This window comes from Glossina fuscipes, unplaced genomic scaffold (genome assembly GCF_014805625.2).
Source record: "Glossina fuscipes isolate IAEA_lab_2018 unplaced genomic scaffold, Yale_Gfus_2 61344, whole genome shotgun sequence".
Taxonomy (NCBI): Eukaryota; Metazoa; Arthropoda; class Insecta; order Diptera; family Glossinidae; genus Glossina; species Glossina fuscipes.
In genome coordinates this window covers 77663-94973 of record NW_024003562.1, presented here as the reverse complement: position 1 = coordinate 94973, position 17311 = coordinate 77663, and the positions used below count along the sequence as shown (strand labels likewise).

Below are 17311 nucleotides of genomic sequence, written 5' to 3'. Positions count from 1 at the left end.
AGCATTTAATGAACCAAAAAAGTGCACATAGGCAGAATTGAATGATGATCTCCTTTTTTGTTTAGGTTTTTGCGAATATACATTTAAATACGACACGCACGACTCGCAGATATGGTTCAAGGAAGATGAGAAAATTCTCAAACGCATGTTTTAGATCTTCACCTTTAGAAATTCGGGATTTAGCTTCTGCAGCCTTCGTAACTTATTTTGACAACGGAATCTATGTCTCGGCATAGGCCTTCTAGTTGAGGCGAATAATAGAATAGAAGAACCGGCACATTACCCGCACTTTCAAATTAAATTGTATTGAAACAAAAGAAATAAGGAATATATTAAAAAGTTGGGATTTATTTATTTTTATTTATTTATTTAAATACACCATTAAATAATACAGCCAATACAAAATAAACTACTCAGATAATATGAGCAAAAATGTTTAAAAATTAAAAGTAGAATATTTGTACTAAATTAAGACTAACAAGCAAAGTTAATCCCACCATTTAAGTAACAAGAATCAGATGTTAAACCAAATAAATAATTAAAATCAGTTTGGCAACTCTGCGTCGTGTTGTGGTCGCGTTTTTATTCAGTGCAAGAAATATTTTAATTTTTTAGTGTATTTCTTGCTTTTATTTTTTGCTTTAATCGTGTTCAATTTTATAATTTCTCTCAAAGAATAAAGTGTTAATTTAACGTATATGAATATTATATTCATTTATGTGAAAAAATCATTTTGGTTTTGTGTAAGCAACAATTGAGCTCTTTGTAAAAAGTCTCTTTTTTTTGCCTGTTAATCTTTTGTTTACAGTTCTTTAGCTTTCGCTCTTTATTTACAGTGGGCAAGGTAGTGAGATATTTGCTTTAATTCGCTGTCAATTTTTTAGTTTTTCTTTTTTCCCTTCATAAGCTACTTTTGTTGTTCCAATTGACATGGATTGCTTATTTACTCCATGTCGTGCGAAAACCGGCCCTGAATCTGAACGATTCATTTCTTGTTGGTTGTGTGATCGCTTTGGACATGCAAAGTGTGCTGGTATTACCGGCCGTGCTGCTGATGCAGTCCTTGACCCTTCTAAAGGTTTACGATGGTCATGTCCTGACTGTAGAAAGCGGGACATTGATTTCTACAAACTCTTCACGGAGACGAGAAATTGTTTCACAGATTTGACCAAAAATCTCGGCTCTTTGTGGGAGAAGTTTGAATTAATCAAGACTAGGTTTGATGAATGTCGGTATATTGCGCAGTCATCTTCCTCTCCAGCTAACAAAGTCTCAACGCGTAGCGTAGCGTGTGGTTCGTCACCTCCTAAGCCCGTTTCGTCGGTGCAAGTTACCGATTCCCTAAAATCTGCAAAGAACGTTAACGTTTCTGCTACTGCTGAGTCGGTCGGTAACATAAAAGTTACAAAAAATCCGGGAAGTCCTCCTGGCTTGAGCTATGATGAAGTGGCAAGGGTATCTCCTCCCATAGATGTCAGTCAATCTTCTCAGGCGTCATCGCCCAAAACTAATAAGGGTAATAGTAAATCGTCCTCTCCTCCTCGCTGTTCGAGTGTAAATGCTGGTCGCCAAACTGAGCACGTCGCACAAGCTTGAAGGCAGTTCCTCCCAGAAAGGCAATATTTGTGTCAAGACTGGCACCAGATACATCTGTTGAAAACATAAGGGGTTATCTGGCAGCGAAAGCCCCTTCTGTCAATATAAAGCGAGTTAGTATTTTCAAACTGGGTCCTTCTCAATCTAGAGCTATCTCATCTTTTAAAATTCTAGTTCCGACCGAAAATATGGATTTGATTTTAAAAAAACCATTGTGGCCGGTTGGATCCTTAATTAAGGAATTTATCCCTCGGGACCGACCCCGTAATGCGAATGCAGTAGCTCTTTCCCCTTCAAAAAACTAAATATTTCTTCAGCCTCATTTTCTCTCATTTATCAAAATGTTAGGGGCCTAAATTCAAAAATTCTTTCCACCTTTCTAAATTCAGTGAGCACGGAGTTTTCCTGTTTGGTCTTCACTGAAACTTGGTTAAAGCCGGATCTACATTCGTCGGAACTTTTCCATAATTCGTTTCAAGTTTTCAGAAACGATCGTTTGTATCGCAATGGTGGTGGTGTTTTAATTGCCATTTCTTCGGCACTCCCCACCTATTCGTTTGAATTTCCAGCTACTCCCGATGTTGAATTTATCGCCATTCGAGTGAAATTTGCTAATAAACACTTATATGTGACCTGCTCCTATATTCCCCCAAATTCGGATATCTCTGTATATAAGAAACAGGCCGCCCTCATTTGTGAAGTGGCCAAGCAATCTATACCTACCGATATTGTCCTTGCGTTGGGTGACTTCAATTTGCCTCAAGTCAATTGGTTTTACAGTGATAGTTCTGGCTGTTTGATTCCTACCTCAACATCTGATAAAGCCGTTGTGTTCTTCAATGAATTATTTGATAATAATTTAGTTCAATACAATGGTACCCCTAATTGCAATGGTAGATTTCTTAATCTCTGCTTTGCAAATTTTCCTGAGGTTTGCCTTAATCGTTGTATTCTGTTTAGTTTACCTGAGGATCCATATCATCCAGCATTGGGTGTTTCCTTTCATTACAAGTATGTTGGTTCGTTGAACTTCTATAACGTTAAAAATTCAAATTCTTCATATAAACTTTATGATTTCCATAAAATCAATGTTTCCATACTAAAATCACATATTTCTCATATTGTGCTCGATTTCTCAGGGGGAAGCATTGATAGCTTACTGTCGTCGTTCTACAATATATTAAATCAAGCTATTTCTGCATCCGTTCTGATCAAGCAGTCTCGTCCTCGAAGCAAGGGTCCCCCGTGGTTTAATAAAACAATTAAATACTCATTAACGGACTGTTTAAAGTCTATTAAAGCAATATTGCTCAACAAGCGCGATTTACCTATGTCGTACTTAAACTGATTTAACCTTAGATTTTGTCATTATGAGTCGAAAATTAATTTGTTGTTAACAATTATCGGTTGCCAAGCTTATGCATGTTTGCGATGGCTTAGGGGTTCACTTGCAATTTGGTCCTGTATCGGTTGTGGGCGTGGCTCTATGCTAATTGTGTACATGCTTTTTTTTTTTTTTTCTTTCTTTTTTTTTTTCCTCGTTATTTGTTTTATTGTACTTATACTAAGTTTTATTATTAAATAATTTTAAGATTTACTTAAGAGTCAATTGAACTCGACTGCCATTTTGTTTTAGTTGAGTTTCTTGTATAAGTGGAATAAATAAATAAATAAATAAATAGGAAAAACAAGCTTTTCAAAAAATTTTCGAAAAGTGGTTCTTCTTTCGACTATTTCGCTTACTCTGTTGCAAGGCATAAATTTAATTCCCTCAACCGCCAATACTACTGCAGATACCTTCAGTTTGTTAAATCCTCCTTGTTTGCTAACCCTAAATACTTTTTTAATTTCGTTAATTCCAAAAGAGAAACTCTCTATAAATCCGTCGTTTGTGTCTTTTAATGGCTCCGAGTCCTCGGATGATTTTGAAACCTCAAATCTCTTTGCGAAATACTTCCGACAGAACTTTTCAACTGCCAATTTTGATTTATCGGTAAACTATCCATATCCGATTTCTAATTCGATTTCAATTCCTAACTTTGTTATAGCTGAAAATGACGTTTTTGAAGGATTGAGCTCTCTGAAATATAATTGTTCGCCTGGACCTGATGAAATCCCCTCATGTGTACTTATATCTTGTGCTGGCGAGCTTTGTGATGTTATCTCAAAGATTTTTAATAAATCTTTGAATTTAGGTGTTTCCCCTTTGTGTTGGAAGACTTCTTTCCTTATTCCTATTCACAAAAGTGGTAGTAGGCAACTTGTAGAGAACTACAGAGGCATTGCCAAGTTGAGTGTCTTACCTAAACTGTTCGAGCGAATTGTGGCTCAGCATATAGCCTTTTCCATGAAATTGTATATTTCTCCTTTCCAGGATGGTTTTCGAAAGGGAAGATCTACGGTGACCAATCTGTTAGAGTTTACTTCTCATGTTTTCAAGGCTTTTTCTAGTGGTTCTCGCACTGATGTCATTTACACTGACTTTAGCAAAGCGTTTGATATGGTTAATCATAAACTACTTAGATTTAAACTCCAGACCTCTGGCTTTCCTCTCTTCTTAGTGGAATGGTTAAGCTCTTATCTGCATGGTAGATCATTCAGGGTTTTGTTTAACCTCATTACCTCGGATGAATTCCGCGGGACGTCTGGCGTACCTCAAGGTAACCACTTGGGACCTATTTTATTTAATTTATACATCAATGATTTGCCCTCCGTGATTAAATTCAGTGAGATTTTAATGTATGCTGATGATGTGAAACTGTTTTATTCTTTTTCCGTAGAATCGCAATCACATCATCTTCAAAGTGATTTGAACAATTTGGTTGCATGGTGCTCTCTCAATCTTCTGAAACTAAATCTAAATAAATGTAAGAAGCTTTCTTTCTTAAGAAGGAAGTCGTTCAGTACTCAATACTTCATTGATTCGCACAGGTTGGAAGACGTCGATTCGTTCATAGATTTAGGCGTTCTATTCGATTATAGGTTACGTTTCAATTTGCATATTGAGTCCTCGTTAAGCAAAGCTAGGTCCGCGCTTGGTTTTATAAAGCGGTGGTCCAAAGAGCTTGATGATCCTTACATTACGAAAAGGCTTTACACATGTTTGGTTAGACCTATACTTGAGTATGCCTCTGTTGTGTGGTCTCCTTCATATAGGTGCTACGTAGGTTCAATTGAATCTATACAAAAGCAATTCTTGCTGTTTGCCCTTAGGAATTTGGGTTGGGACCCGATTTCCACTCTTTCACCCTATGAAAATAGGTTGCTTCTGTTATCCTTACCGTCACTCGAGAAACGTAGATTTGTTCTTGGGATTTCCTTCTTAATCAAATTAATAAATGGTGCAATTGACTCGCCCGCATTACTTCGTGAGATAGGCTTTAATGTCCCTAACCGCTTCTCTAGGCACTTTATGTTGATAAAGCTTAGTCAATGCAAATATAATTTTGAACTGTTTAACCCTCTCAGAGTTGTTTGCAAGAACCTAAATGACGTCTATTATTTATTCTCATTAACGGACTCTTTAAAGTCCATTAAAACAACATTGCTTAATACGCGCGATTTACCTACGTCGTACTTAAACTGACTTAACCTTAAATATGTCATTATGAGTCGAAAATTAATTTGTTGTTAACAATTATCGGTTGCCAAGCTTATGCATGTTTGCGATGGCTTAGGGGTTCACTTGCCATTGGGTCCTGTACCGGTTGTGGGTATGGCTCTATGCTAGTTGTGTACATGCTTTTTTTTTTTTCTTTTTTTCCTCCTTATTTGTTTTATTGTACTTATACTAACTTTTATTATTAATTAATTTTAAGATTTACTTAAGAGTCAATTGAACTCGACTGCCATTTTGTTTTAGTTGAGTTTCTAGTATAAGTGGAATAAATAAATAAATAAATAAAAATGCACAGTTCATTCCTTATCCGTATGTGAAAAAGAAGAGCGAGACAAATCTACGTAATAAAATTTGTAGATATATTGCAAAAATTGTACGTTGAGTCTTCTTAATAACGTAAATTAAGCAAGTCCGATTTCAGAGAATCGCTTGAATCGTCCATCGAAAATATTTACTGAAAGTCGTTAAATTGTTTACAAAGAGCACCGAAGGAAGAAAGGAGTTCATAATTACTCCTACACTGCGACAACCAAGAAGAAATGAGATTCCTTGAAACCCTTGTACGAATATTAAAATAAATTCTACAAAGGAAGACTGGAGACGAAATACCCACTTGAATAAAAAAAAATCCTATCTCAAGAACCAACCTTCTACGTTCAAGAGTTGGTAAAGGGATCATGGATCAAAATTAAACACTGTTCATAAGGAAGTAATGCTTTTTTATTTTCCCATCATGATCCTGTCAGGGCAAACAAAAGAAATTCTTGGATATCAATATAATAATTGTAATTGGGAGACCAAATGACAGACCTATATTCGACTACCGGCCCTACATACTCAACTAGAGACCTTTTGTAACATGAGGGACATAAAAGTCCTTTCAACGCTTTTTAATAAAACCAATGGCAGTTCTCGCTTTGCATACAACCGGTTTCACGCGGAGATTAAATCTCAGTTTCCTATCAAAAATTACACGGGGATCACTAAATAACGACACCGACTCCAAAGGCTCACCATCTAACTTACACTCAAAATTGTAATTGGTAGTGCACATCCTGCTGAACGACATAGACTTACATTGTATATTGAACGATATGGCATTTATCTTACACCATTCCCACAGTGAAAAGGACACGGAAACTTTCGAAGTTTGGTGAGGAAGGAACAGCTTAACATCATCAGCATACACTAATAATCTCGAATGTTGAATTAGATTAGGCAAAACATTCACAAATAAACAAAAGAACAACGCGCCTAGATGGCTCTCTTGCGGAACTACAGATTTCATTATTAGATGCCCAGACAGGTGCGATTTAATTAAAACTTTAGGTACGATCCGTAAGATAAGAACGAAAGCATTTGCAAGACCGCGACTAAAACTAATTTTTTTTAACCTAAAAACTAGTAACTCATGACTGACATCTTCAAACGACTTCCTGAGATCAGAATAAATAACATCTGTTTGCATGCCATTTTTGAATGATTCGAAGACATGGTAAACAAATTCAAAGAGATTAGAAAAAGTAGATTTGGCATTCATAAGCCCACGGTTGATACGGTTGCTTTAATATTGGTAGCTAATCTCTTTGTAATAAGTTTTTCCAACAATTTAAGCAAAGCGGATAGCCTCGCAATGCCTCAATAATTTTCAATTGATTGTCTACTGCCAGACCAAATATTTGGGAAAGCTCTACTAGACAGGAAAAGATTGAAAATATGTTTAATCGGTTTCACTAAAACCTCCGCGCAACTGATTAGGACGCTCGAAAAGACGCCATCCGAACCATGGAAACAGGGAAACAAGAAAAATTTTTGTCCACGTAGAGCACTGAAAACTTCAGAATCCGACAATTACATATTGGAAAAAATATCATAATTCTTAATATAATTAGAGTAGCTATCAGCATGAAGGTAATTTAAACCACTACGAAGATCCGTAATATATGAATCTCTGTTTTCTACGCTTAGTTCAGTATGCAGAGATCCATACCTGGCTTTAAATCTCATGTTATTATTACAAGCGGAGACACAGCTTTGTTCCACGTTGACACTTAAAGCAATTTTTAATGTAAACTAGCTAAATTAAAGTTTTTAATACCGTTCATCGATTTAAACATATGAAAACACTGCCCATCTTAATAAGCACTCATCCGTATATCTGTACAGAAATAAAAATAATTAGGTCCCGCATTGTAACTTCTTCTGTTTCACGTATTGCACAACTGTTCTTTTGTTCTTTATTACAACGTAGTATCTATGTATATATAATAATAATAAATATATATATATATATATATATATATATATATATGAGATGTAACTGCTGTGGTTACAATTATTAACACACATTTACATTTTGTATCTCAAATAAAAACAAATAAACACTAGAAGCAGTTATAAAATTTCACGAACAGTAGCACAATTTTATAGAAAGTCGGCAAAACAATAACAAGTAAAACAATTATAATCGGTCGTGACCGAACCTTTGATACACATCACCGACGAATAAAAAGGGAAACAACTCAATCTTCATTCTCTATAATATTGTATGTTCGCGTCTGACTTTCTCTATTTTCAGAATAAAAGTGAAAGTTTATATGGTAAATCCGTTGCATTTTATAAGTAACAAACAAAAAAAAAAGAAAAGAAAATGTGTTTACAATTTATGTTTCATAGGTGTGGGCAAGACCTCTGACCGGTTTGGATCATTTTCAAATTGTCTTGCTAATTTCTTGGCCGGTATCTTCATTTCTGCCACCACAAATTGTTTACCACATATAATAAACAATTTGGCAAACAGGCAGATACACATACGAACAAACGGACATGCTTGGGTGCATACCGATTTTATATCTGGCCAGGAAATTACGTATTTTATGGAGTTTTGGATTTGTTTCTGTGGATTATAAAGGAATTGAAAAAGAAAGTGTTAATACTCTATAATATTGAATGTGAGCGTAGAACGTACATACAATGAAGGTTTGTACATTTATCTGCTATAGTTTATGAGTAATAAGCATAAAACCAATTTTTTATTTCTTTTGAAAAACAGATGCACTCGCTATATGTAGCACTGTAGGTGCGTCCTTCGACCGATTTCGTCTATTTTTAATATTAGCCTGCCCTACAAAAGCTTCCAATGTGTCTGCCACATTTGAGGTCGACAGTTTCATTTTTGCGTCTAGGAGAATGTTTGCAACAGACATTACGCAGACCGACAGATGGACATGCGTAAATCGATTCAGAGTTTTTTACTGATCGAAAATATATAGTTGTGATGTCTCTAAAGCTTCCTCCGGGGTACGTTTTCATTCCGTGCAAACGCTTTCACATTATTTCAAAAGGAAGTATGAAAAAACACACGAAAAACACATGAATTCAAAAGGAGATATGAAAAAAATGTACGAAAAACACATGAATTCAAAAGGAGATATGGAAAAAATATACGAAATTGTTTACAATTCATACATCCTTTTGAATTCATATGTTTTTCGTACATTTTTTCCGTACCTCTTTTGAATTGTAAATAATTTCGTATGTTTTTTCCATTTTTCAATGGTCCTCATCCTTCGGTCATGGGTATAAAATCAACAAAACTTTATTTGTATATGAGTATGTACGCTTGTATGAAAACACCCCTTCCTCCTTTATAAATTCTAACGGCAAGCACATATACGAAGAAAAGAGTAACTGTGTAAATACGAATAAATGAAAAAAAAATAGTTGAACTAATTTTCAATAAAGAATATAATCATGATTTGAAGTGTAAGTATAAACGTAATCGTTGGCCCTTTAAAATGGGAAAAAGGTACTTCAGAGTCTTTCTCACCTCATAAACATTAAAATTTCGTATAACCGCGTATAATTCTCTACAAGCACAAGTTTTTAATCACAAGTGTTAGTGGGCGAGAACTGGCATTAAATCAACTTAAATTCGTATTCTTGCCATAATCACCTTTCCTTAAAAAACGCTTATTCTCTATTTTGGGTTTAATTAAATTTAGAACGTTGAAGAACGTTATGAATCCTCTCATATTCATATGAAGCGTGAATGATACCAAATAATTAAATTTGTTGGCAGGTAGTGTGAGCTATGTCGCAAGAGTGGAATACCAAATTATAGCACGTAATGATCGTGCTGATCATTACGTTATATGTTTGTATGATTAATTGTGTGCTTAAAAATACAACTCCATTTAAAATTATAATTTGAGGACTCACACTTACTTACTTCCAAAAAGACCGTAGGTGCGGCAGCTAAAAACTGGAAGATATATTTAGTTCCTGGAAACTTATCCGAACACTCGAATTTTTATACATAACATTAAAGAAGCCCTCCGTAATATTTTTATAACCCTATTGGAAATAAGCATAATATTTAAAAAGGTTCATCTTAACTACAGTAAATATTTCTGGAAATCAATTTTTTTTATTTAACCGTTGCTTTGGGCTTTCTAAAACACCTAAGAAAAAATGAACTACCCGCATTATATTGGTTTATTGAAATTTAGTGTTTTTTCGGAAGCGCTTCTCTATTACCGTAACTAGAATTCTGCAGAAGATCTTAATGAAGAAGAACTTAATTTAAAACAGTTTCCAAACGAAAATGTTTTAGTCTACCTTCAAGTTGAGTTGATACGAAGCTGAAAGTGATTTGAAGGCTTTCAATGTTATTGCCAAGAATTTAAAAGTTTGGGATGAAGTTGTTGATGTTGATCATGAATTCTTTCACTAAATGGTACATTTTGTGGCCATCTTTTCCACCATTGAAACATGTGAAATGTAAAACCTGCTCCCTTTTGGCAAGCACGGCAAAACAACCACTATTGAGCTTAAAGTCGACGAGGAGCAACATTTAAATTTGGAAGTTTAATGGGACTGAAATCGCATGCTAAAAGAAAAAATAATAAAATACCTGTTGCAACAAAAAACTTGTGCATTTTAAAAGCATTTATCTCGAAGCAATCGTTTTGAAATCGCAAAACAGCATCACTCGAATAGTTTTTATCTTTTTCATTCCAATTTTACAATATATTCCAAAAAAGGTGAAACAGGTAGGATTTTTTCAATAAGTTCATTTAAAAATTTTTCTTTCGTACAAAAAAATGAATTTTTTCAAAAGGCCCTCTTGTGTTCCCTGGATATAGGAAGATACATTTAGTTCGAAATAAGTATTCTTTTTTAGTATTAAGTTCGAAATAAGTATTCTTATTGAGAATCAAAACCCTTAAGCATTTTCCTTAAATCCACCTCTCTGCTTTTCCTTTTTTAAGTTTATTTTTTTCATTCCCTCTACTTCAAAAATCAGTTAGAAATTTAACTTGCTTTTTATATTATTATTTGATTTATTTATTATTGGTTCTATAAAACTGTCATATTAAAGCTTTTGTAAAAAAGTTTTAGGCTCAGAGAAAATATGGTTTTATATTTTATTATTTTACTACTTTTTCTTCCATCTAAAAAAATTGCAAAAAGTAATCCTTTTTTTAGGCTGTTATAGTAGTAGAGAGTAGTTCTTCACATTAGTTACAGGGAAACGTACGCATTCAACTTACAATCTACTTTAGAATAATAAGAATGGAATGATGATTAGTAGACTGGTAATTTTCCGCTGTAAAATTTAATTAATACTTTTTTTTACTCAAGGAAGAGGAAAAAAGCAACGAACTGCTTTCAACACCAGCATCGATTCAAACGATTTGAGTAATACTCTATTGTCGTTCTTTTCACGGTTCATTATTAATAAATTAAAGCGTATTCCGAGATACTGACGCAAAAATTAAGTCCTATTTTTAAAGCCAATATCCAGTTCTTACGCAATTCATTTTCTGCGATTGGTAAACTGTTTCCGAACAATGTTTTTGACACATATAGAGATGTGATTAAGTTTTTGCGGCTATGCACTCTGTGTATGGAAAAACGTTACGAATCTCTATACTTTAATGAATGTACTATCCGGGCAGATTCAATTTTTTGATGAAAATTATTTACTTATTAAAAAAAAAATTATTTGCTCTTTGACTATCACCATCAAAATGGCAAAATCCAGGAGAAGAACCCTTCAGGAACTCTACCGAAGGTCATTAAACTTACGCCACTTTACTGACAGTAACTAATTTGTTTTAGTTAGAAATAGTTTGGACTGTACCATGCGTACTGAGAAAGCTTCCATCCTTTGGTTAGATGTTGAAAAATTAAAAAGGGGCCCAATTCAACTGCCTATTGCACATAAAGACGATGATAAGCACGCCAACAACTTATAATGAACGACGTTTATCACATGCGATTATTTTGCGGTCGTTAGACTTTAATCTTTCGGGCTTCTTTGTTAATTTTCACGAATACATTTAACGTATTTTTCGATATCTATTTTGAGGAAAATGATGCGTTTTCAATACTTTCTTTTTTCATAGATCCAAAGTTCTCTGAAATTCAGACGCTTTCTTTCAGATGTTACGGGATGAAGCACAAAATTATTTTTATTATTAATATGCGTTTACCTTTATATGGCTTTTCTCATGTTTTCGATTCGCACAAGTACCAGATTTTTTCTCTCGTACACTTATATCCTTTTTTTAGTTTTATTTAATCATTTTTATTTGTTTATCAGATATGTTAAGTAAATAAAAATTGCATTTTTTGTTTGCCAATTTTTTTATGTTTATTTCTTTCTTTTTGAAAAAAGAGAAACACACATGTATACGCTACTGTCACCACTCTTTTTACTTTTTAAATAAAGTCTAAATTTAAGCTTAAATCCAATTGTTATACCTAGCAAATCGTTAACAACGTTCTTCACACTTTCACAAGTTAGCTGGAACAAATTCTGTTTTTTTCTCCCACTTATTCTCATTTAGCCATACGTATTATGTTTTTCCCACCACTTATTCTCAGATCGTATTCACGCAAATGCTTAGCAAAATAGATTTTTCTCTCAAGAAGTCCGAACAAATCTCATAAGCACACAAAAAAAGTAAATATTACTCAAAATGGGTGTCATGTACACAAAAAATCAAACATAGAGTCTCCCAAAGTTTCCAAAAATCAAACGCCAGCTTTCTCAAAATAAACAAAAACCACTCAGAATGTGTATGAGAAAAAATACATACTTTTTTTGATAGAAGCAAACAAAAGCTGAGATAAATTTCTTCCCAATCAGCATTCTCTCTCAGAATTTGTAAAAATCAATCGTAGAGTCTCTCACCATTTCCAGAAACCAAACGCCAAGTTTCTCAAAATGAACAAAAACACTTGTAGGAATATTTTCTGTTCAAATAAATTTTCCTTATCTTATACAAAAATACGATATGTGCATATTTTGTTTTCGGAAATACTAATGATGAAAGAGGTCTAAGCAATCTACGCATTTTGTAAGCCTACAACATTTAACTCCCGTTTAACGGACTACTCATTTTATACATACTCGATTTCATAATTTAATTCAATTTAATAGAGTTGCTGCCAGTTGCAGAATTACTCCGCAAAACCAAAAGATTGTAAAGAAAATCTGCCATAAGAGACTATTGATTGTATCGACAAGTTCAACCGATCCAAATCATAATCCAGGTTGCTTGTTCCTTTTTGGGGCAGGTTGCTTGTTCTTGTTCCGTTTTCACTTTGCAATTGGATTTTTGTGCAATTGTCTTTATTTGATTGTTTGTGTTCTGTGCTTTGTATGTTTTATTTAGAATTTTTAATACTCTCCCGTTCACTTTCCTTGTCTATCTCTCTTCTGTGTGCTTTTCTTTCTCTCATTAAACATTTTTTTTTTTTGGTTGCACACTATACTTTTGGTTGCAAGCTATACTTTTTGGTTGGACACTAAAGTAACTTCATCAGATAAAAGTCGTTTAATGGAGAAATGTACGGAAACTATCAAATGGTTAGATAGCAATACCACTGCCGAGAAGGAAGAGTTTGATTACAAATTGGAAGAGTTGACTAAAATATGCCAGCCGGTGATGACAAAAATGCAAGATTGCCTTTAAAATATTGTCGTCAAAGTCGGATGGACGTCTCGTCTTTTAAGGTCGTATCTCCAGAACGAAATTTTACAAACCAATTTCTAATTCTCAGTTATCACTTATCATGTCCTTCACGGCAAACGCTGCATGTTCTTTCAGCTGTCGCCTTAACTCCATTGCCTTGTTTAAATTTCCAAAGCATATGTACTTTTCGACTCTCCATTCTCAATTGTATGGAATTTGTATTTTCTCAGATGGGTGGAATTTGTATACGGAAATTATTGAGAATATATACGCTTAATCTCGCATCGATGGCTTTTTTACAAAGACCTGTTGAATGATTGAGAACGAATATGAGCTTATTCTCTAAAGCGGCACAATACATATAAAGAAATTTATTCCATTTCAGAGGTTAAAAAAACAGTTGAATGTAACACGTACCACATAACACACTTGACATAAGACAAACCGAAACCTTATCTATATGGTAAAAAAAAAAACTGGTTTGTTTCAGTGACTTATAGTGGATAAATACAAATAATAGGTTCTACGTAGCTGCATCGAAAATCATTCATGACTTGACCTAATAGTTTCGCCCACTAAAACATTTCTTTTAGACATTTGGATTAATGCAAGCAGACATTTGTGATTACGTAACATTATTGGAATTATTGTCAGTCTTTTCTGGGTACACGGAATAAAAAGATCAACCTTTTTTTTCATGACTAAAGTTGTTATCTTTATAATCAATTATTTTAAAATTTGCGTTTATGTCGACGATAGATAATTTTTGTACTAGCACCGTACAAATAGCGAACGACGTAAAAACAACTGATAGATTGTCGCTTTGGCTGATTATTTTTAACAGAGATTGTTGTGATTGTATTCTGCTTATGTGCGAAGCTAAATATAGAACGTCGAGAAGTGGGCGATGAGTCGTCGCGTCTGCATTTAAGAGTGGATTAACAAATGATAACCCGTTAAAATTTATGCTTAAAAACTATTTAGGAATACAGTAGCTCTTCCAGGAAGTTCCATCCGTTTTTAGAATAAAAAAAATCCTATTTTGGCGATCTGAACCAAGTCACAATTTCCGAAAGATTTGAAAAATAATACGAGTTTATTTTAAAATGATCTCGACAGTGTCGCCCTCGATTAAAGATTGTCGTCAAACGCGTGCGGCTTATTAGAAAGGGCGAAATCGTATCTTTGAATTTTTTTGAACCATTTTCGGCATGTACGAAGAAAGTACCAAATCCTACGTGAGTAGAGAATGTAGTTCGTGAAGTACCTAGAAAAATGAAATGATGCGCCGGCAGTCACTGTCCGAGTCGAATACATACTCAGCTCGTAAACTGGGCACTCACTCGTTATGTATAACGTTAGCTATGTTTCAAACAAATTCTCAAACAAATATTCAACGAATACATGACCAAAATACCCATTTCTTTTCCGCACAGAACGCGAACCTTTCTTCACTACCCAAAAAAAAAGTACACATATATATATGCACACAAATAAATGAATAAAAGTTCAAAAGAGCTTTCTTATCCATCATAGACGCTTTTTCAATTCAACAAGTGGTCAACAAATACAGACTAGCTTTTTAAGTAAGTACATCAATGGCACAGGCATACAGAACCCCATTTAAAGCAAAATGAAAATTCTTAATTAATGAATGCGTAGATATAATAAAAACTTTTTTACAAATAAGAAAGAAAAACAATTGAGCTTTTTGTGCTAAACATCAAACTTAATCTTTATCGGATCAAGTCTTTCTTCTCGTTAATCGTAAATAAATATTTTGCATAGTTTTCCAGTTATCAAATGTCTGTCTGTCATTATCATAATTCTGTCTGTCTATCCATTTGCCTCTAGGTACGGAGTTAGTCTGTATTTGTTAACAACCGCCTGTTACATTGAAAAAACGACTATGAATTTGGTCACGTCCGAGAGTAATTCAAAAATAATTCGGTAACATCTGAGGGTAAACGTCCGAATTTGTTTACAATTGAGAGTAATTGAAAACATTAGTCTGTATTTATTAAAAACCACCTGTTGCACTATGAATTTGGTCACATCTGAGAGTAATTCAAAAATGCGGGTCAAAAATAAGTGCAATCCGTAAACTGCTTAAAAAAATTAGTTTTGTATTTACGGAATAGGTCGCACATTGGCTATTTCTAAAGACTTCTTCATTTAATAAATGCATCAAATAATTTCTTAAGGAAGCTTTTTTTTTCTTCGTACTGAGTCCTCACTTCAGAATCCCAAGCTTTTTTTTCTTTCTTTTCGTTTGCAATTACAAATGCAAAAGTATTCTGGCTCGCTCATTTGCTTATTCTCATGCGAGCCGAAATTGGTTTACAATTACAAGTGCAAAAGTATTCTGTCTCGCTCAATTGTAAAGAAATTTGCAGTTAACTATTGGATTATCCATTAAATGTGGAATACACCACGTCTTTCATTTTTGAAAGATGTGTTTTCCATAATAAGAATTCTTTTCTGATTTCCTGGAGTGCCTTAAGTTTTAGAGATAGGTAGTCTAACCAAAAAGGACGCGCAGTCGTCGCAATTGCCAATTTTCTAATTAACGTTGGCGACATTGACAATCGTCTGCACTGAGCGGACTTCTCAATTCTCGTCGGCCGCCTTCCAATTTCAGTGCCAAATATTTTCTTCCTTTAACCGCCAGACTTGGCCAGTGCGTTCGCTATTTCGCACACGACGACATTTGTTGCATTGAGTATGATTAGTTTTATTGATCATCAAATTAATTAACGAACAATTTGTTTTCCAAATATGAAATGTAAAATTTAGAGCTAAAATGATTTATGATGATGTGAAAGGTGTAAACAATGCTTAAGCATATGTTTTTTTTTGCTGTAAATATCTACACCACATAAAGTATTATTTCCTGATCTTGTTGTATCGTAAGGTTGGTTTACTCTAAGCACGATAGAGCCAAAGAAATGTGTTAAACGTAGCAATTCTCATAAGAGCTAATGCAAAATAAATTAAGCGACATTTGAGATAGTAGAGAAAAGAATTGAAAAAGAACCTATTCTCTGCCATTGTTAACGGAAAGCTTTTCGTAATTATATAATAACAACTATCTAACGCCAGGAGCTTTGCTACAGCAGATGCCATATAAGGTACATAATTCTTGACCAACATAGGGATATCCGTCCGTCCTTCCATTGATATTATTTATACCTTTTTATTCAAGAGTGCAGCTCCATATTGTTTAAGTAGCTACATAATCTCGGATCTTGAGGTTGCACTGTTAAAGTATTATAATCCTAAAATACGGGACGCGTCGTAAGCGTTTCATTTATGTAATGGAGAATTAGAAAGAAGATATATGGTCCCAAATTTTTTACCCTTTACTATCCTTCGACATGTGCTCGAGTACATGGCTACAGGTTGTAAATGATTATTTATTTGATTTACCGTTAAGTAGAGAGCAAAAAGTTTCTATGCTTGTAGGTGTCACTACAGAGAACAAGCAACAGGAGGCACTAAGAAATGTTTCAAAATACGATATAGTAAATCTCTCAGGGACTTTTGGTAGTAGAGCTGGTTTCTCTTTCGGTCTCTTTATCGGTGTGGGCAAAAATTCTTCTGTATCAAAGTCTTCTAAAGCATAACTGTACACAATCTTGTGTTTGCAAGTGAATATGTGCTATGGTATACATAAAATTGTATATGTACGAACAAACACCATAGATTAGGTAGCAAATATCATTTGTTTTCGTTCATCGTTTATTTTATATTGAAGAACATTGTTCTAAAAGTCAAAAAACGAGTCGACTTGTGTTCAGTGTAGTGCGTGTTTTCTTTTCGTCTGCGTTTTTTCAATTGTTTCGGTGTTTTCGGTATTTTTGTGTATTTAACTTCTGTCTTTTCAGTGTTATTGCTAAAACTGGTTAACGCGGATATCGCGTATGTGCTTTTGTTTCGTCTATATATAATAAAAATAAGAAAACAAAAAAACAAAATAAAAAAAATTGAAAACAATTGACACTTTTCTTTAGTAGTTCCCAACCTTCTTCCACAGTTCCCAAACCTTTTCAAGTGAGTGCTTATTTCACAAATAATAAGCAATAGACAACAATAAGGCATAATGGCC

General features: G+C 34.1%; 1 protein-coding gene and 1 long non-coding RNA gene across 8 annotated transcripts in view; one reads left to right on the top strand and one right to left on the bottom strand.

Moving 5' to 3' along the window:
• LOC119643583 (muscarinic acetylcholine receptor M3) overlaps positions 1-11948 on the bottom strand; it is a 101518-nt gene extending 89570 nt beyond the window's left edge. For all 7 annotated transcript variants that reach the window (XM_038042970.1, XM_038042964.1, XM_038042969.1 and 4 more), the window contains exon 1: positions 11716-11948. The gene's annotated coding sequence lies outside the window, so the exon portion shown is untranslated. The remainder of the gene's footprint in view (positions 1-11715) is intronic.
• Positions 7611-8592, top strand: LOC119643586. The gene is made up of 3 exons (XR_005248341.1): positions 7611-7815; positions 7892-8194; positions 8268-8592. It is a non-coding gene; the product is annotated as an uncharacterized LOC119643586 (long non-coding RNA).
• Positions 11949-17311: the final 5363 nt, after the last annotated feature.